The sequence below is a fragment of the Mustela nigripes genome, chromosome 12, assembly GCF_022355385.1.
Source record: "Mustela nigripes isolate SB6536 chromosome 12, MUSNIG.SB6536, whole genome shotgun sequence".
NCBI lineage: Eukaryota > Metazoa > Chordata > Mammalia > Carnivora > Mustelidae > Mustela > Mustela nigripes.
Window position 1 is genome coordinate 151,375,333 of NC_081568.1, and position 4,156 is coordinate 151,379,488.

Sequence of the window (4,156 nt, forward strand, 5' to 3'; positions counted from 1 at the left end):
GTTGAAGAACATACTACCATAGAATGAATGATTTAACCAGGAAATTAAAGAAAAAATAAATAAATACATGGAAACAAAGAAAAATGAAAATCCTACTGTCCAAAACATTTGGGATGTAGCAAAAGTGGTCCTAAGACGGAATCAAATAGTAATACAGGACTCAAGAAGCAAGGAAAATCTCAAATAAACAGCCTAACCTTATACCTAAAGGAGAAAAAGAAAAGCAAATAAAGCCTAAAGCCAGCAGAAGGGAAATACTAAAGATTGGAGCCAAAATAAATGATATGGAGATGACAAAAAAAAAAAAAAACAGTAAATCAGATCAGTGGAACTAGGAACTGATTTTTTGACAGAATTAATAAGAAAGGTAAATCCCTGCCAGACTTATCAAAAAGAAAAGAGAAAGATCTAAATAAAATCACGAATGAAAAAGGAGAGATTACAACCAAAACCACAGAAATACCATTATTAGAGAATATATGGAAATTTTATGTCTGGAAGAAATGGATGAATTCCTAGAAACATATTAACTACCAAAACTGAAACAGGAAGAAATGGAAAATTTGAATAGACATAGTCAGCAAAGAAATTGAATCAGTAATCAAAACAACAAACCGAAGTCCAGAGCCAGATGACTTCCTGGAGGAATTCTACCAAATATTTAAAGCAAAGTTAATATCCTATTTTTTTTTAGCTTCTTGAGGAAACCCCATACTGTTTTCCAGAGTGTCTGTACCAGCTTGCATTTCCACCAACAACGTAAGAGGGTTCCCCTTTCTCCACATCCTCAGTAACATTTGCTGTTTCCTGGCCAAATTGGCTGCTGTGAGGTGATATCTTAGTGTAGTTTTGATTTGTATTTCCCTGATGTCAAGTGATATGGAGAATTTTTTCATGTGTCTGTTGGCCATTTGTATGTCTTCTTTGCAGAAATGTCTGCTCATGTTTTCTGCCCTTTTCTTGGTGTTGAGTTTGAGAAGTTCTTTATAGATCTTAGATACCAGTCCTTTATCTATAGTGTCGTTTGCAAATATCTTCTCCCATTCCATAGGTTCCCTTTTAGTTTTGCTTACTGTTTCATTTTCTGTTCAGAATATTTTTATCTTGACAAATTTCCAATAGTTCATTTTTGCTTTTGTTTCCCTTGTCTTTGGAGATATATCTAGTAAGAAGTTGCTGCACTTGAGGTCGAGGAGGTTGCTGCCTGTGTCCACTTCTAGGATTTTGATGGATGTCTATCTCTCATTTATATCTTTCACCCATTTTGAGAGTATTTCTGTATATGGTGTAAAAGAATGGTCTTGTCTCATTCTTCTGCATGTGGCTGTCCAGTTTTCTCAGGAACATTTATTGCTAAACTGTCTTTTTTTCCATTGGATATTCTTTTCTGTTTTGTTTCAATGGAATATAACTCTTACCATGTGCATCAACATGTATTCTGAGTAAAATAAGTCAATCAGAGAAAGACAATTATATGGTCTCATGAGTAGAATATAAGAAATAGCACAGAAGATCATAGGGGAAGGGAGGGAAAACTGAATGGGAAGTCAACAGAGAGGAAGAAAAACCATGAGAGACTCTTAACTATAGGAAAAAATTGAGGGTTCCTGGAAGGGGGGGGTGGATTGGGGGATGGGGTAAATGGATGATAGAAATTAAGGAGGACACATGATATGATGAGCAGGGGGTGTCATATGAACTGACAAATTATGGAACTTTACATCTGAAACTAATGATGTATTATATGTTGGCTAATTGAATTTAAATTTTAAAAATGAAACAAGGAAGAAAAAAAAAGAAGAGTCAATACCTATTCTTCTCAAGTGATCTGAAAAATAAAAATGAAAGGAAAATTTCCAAATTCAGTCTACAAGGCCAGCATTATCTTGATGCCAAAACAAAAAAGTCTAATAAAAAGAATTACAGGCCAATATCCTTGATGAACATGGAAGCTAAATACACAAGATACTAGCAAATCAAATCCAACAGTACATTAAAATAATTATTTGGGGTCAAGTAGGGTTTATTACTGGGTGTAAGGGATGTTTACTATTCAACAAAATAATTAACATTATACATCACATTAACAACAACAAAAAAGGATAAAAGCTAAATGATCCTCTCAATAGATGCAGAAAAATCATTTGACAAAATACATCCATTCTTCATAAAAAAGCCTCAACAAAGTAGAGATGGAACAAACCTCAACATCATAAAGACTATACATGAAAGACCCATGGCTAATATCATCCTCAATGGGGAAAAACTGAGAAATTTTCCTCTATAGTCAGGAACAAGATAGGGATGTCTTCTCTCATAATTGTTATTTAACACAGTACTGGAAGTCTTAGCCTCAGCAAGTAGAAAACAATAAATAGCACCCAAACCAGCAAGGAAGAAGTCAAGCTTTCACTATTTGTTGGCAACATGATATATATACAAAACCCAAGAGACTCCACCAAAAATTGCTAGAACTTGTGATGCCTGGGTGGCTCAGTCAGTTGTGTCTGCCTTCTACTCAGCTCATGATCCTGGGGTCCTGGAATCAAGCCCCACATCAGCTCCCTGCTTGGCCCCTCTGCCTGCCACTGCCCCTGTTTGTGTGCCCTTTTTCTGTGTCAAATAAATAAATTAATTAAATCTTTTTAAAAAATGCTTAAAATGGATATAAAATCAACATACAGAAATCAATTGCACTTCTATATATCAAATATGAAGCAACAGAAAAAGAAATCAAGGAATCAATCTCATTTACAATTTTACCAAAACCCATAAAAATCCCTGGTAATAAACCTAACCAAAGATGTAAAAAAATCTATACTCTGAAAACTACAGAATGCTTATGAAAGAAACTGAAGACACAAATAAAAGGGAAAACATTCCATGCTTATAGACTGAAAAAACAAATATTGTTAAAATATCTATACTACCCAAAGCAATCTACACACTTAATGCTGTACCTATCAAAATATGACCAGCATTTTTCACAGAGTTAGAACAATTCCAAAATTTGCAAGGAACCACAAAATACCCCAAATAACCAAAGCAATCTTGGAAAAACAAAGCAAATATGTAGGCATAATGTTTCTGGACTTCAAGTTGTATTACAAAGCTACAGTGTTCAGCTTTGTGCAGTGGCAGTATCGTAGCCAATGAGGTTTATCCGAGGCGCGATTATTGCTAATTGAAAACAAAGCTACAGTGTTCAAGACAGTACAGCTTGGGCACAAAAACAGGCACATAAAACAATGGAACAGAATATAAAACCCAGAAAGGGATCCACAACTATAGGTCAACTAATCCTTAACAAAGCAGTAAAGAATATCCAATGGGAAACAGTCTCTTCAGCAAATGGTTTTGGGAAAACTGGAAAGCAATGTGCAGAAGAATGAAACTGGATCATTTTCTTATTCTATTCACAGAAATAAATTAAAAATGGATGAGAGACCTAAATGTAAGACAGGAAACCACCAAAATCCTAGAGAAGAACACAGGCAGCACTCTCTTTGACCTCATTTGTACCAGCTTCTTACTACACACTTTTCCAGAGTCAAAGGAAACAAAAGCAAAATTGAAGAATTTTGGACTTTATCTAGATAAAAAGCTCCTATACAGTGAAGGAAAATATCAGTATAATTAAAGCCATCAGATAGGATGAATACCCATCATTGCATTGACATGGATGGAACAGGAGGGGCTTATGCTATGTGAAATAAGTCAAGCCAAGAGGGACAATTATCATACCTGGAGCATAGGTAATAATGCAGAGGACCATAAGGGAAGGGAGGGAACACTGAATGGGAGGAAATCAGAGAGGGAGACAAACCATGAGAGACTCTGGACTCCAGGAAACAAACTGGGGGTTACAGAATTGGGGGGGTGGGAGGATGAGGTAACAGGGTGATGAATATTAAGGAGGGCACATGTTGTGATGAGCCCTGAGTGTTTCACTATATATAAGCTAATTGAACTTAATCATAAAAAAAATTTTTTTAAAAAGAACACCATTAAAATAATATAATGTTGTTTGGAACATAATATATGAATACTTATTGATCATCTTAATATAATAAAATATAAAATATGCTTCTAAAGTACTGGGGTGCCTGGGTGGCTCAGGTCATGATCACAGGGTCCTGGGATCGAGCCCCACATC

The 4,156-nt window shown here is 35.4% G+C and overlaps 1 pseudogene; it reads left to right on the forward strand.

Annotated features, from left to right (window-relative positions):
• Positions 1 to 3,123: 3,123 nt before the first annotated feature.
• LOC132028899 (U4 spliceosomal RNA) lies at positions 3,124 to 3,202 on the forward strand (annotated as a pseudogene).
• Positions 3,203 to 4,156: the final 954 nt, after the last annotated feature.